Source organism: Sinocyclocheilus grahami, unplaced genomic scaffold (genome assembly GCF_001515645.1).
Source record: "Sinocyclocheilus grahami isolate Dianchi unplaced genomic scaffold, SAMN03320097.WGS_v1.1 scaffold8524.1, whole genome shotgun sequence".
NCBI lineage: Eukaryota > Metazoa > Chordata > Actinopteri > Cypriniformes > Cyprinidae > Sinocyclocheilus > Sinocyclocheilus grahami.
The window spans coordinates 1-352 of NW_015512095.1; positions in this window are offsets into that span (position 1 = coordinate 1).

The following is a 352-nucleotide window of genomic DNA, read 5'->3' on the forward strand; positions in this document are numbered from 1 at the left end:
AAATAGAACAATATTCAGTTATGACATTAAATTAATAAATTAAATCATTAATGGAATTATTTAAATTAATATTTAAGGAATGCAAGTGCACGTATAAAAAAATCTTCATGTAAAGCTCTACCAAGAATACACTCTAAGAATACAAATAACATATGAAAAATGACTCTCCAGAAGATTTCAAGAAAATTTCATGTTTTAATCTTAATGTCAAATCATAATACACTCAGCTGTCTGAATACTGATATAATAATCTCCTGAAGAGTGAAGAGGTACAAAGCATCAGAGTGAAAATGACACATTAAACACATCCAGCTGATATTCTCGAAAATGGCACCAGGGTGACGCGGAGGAG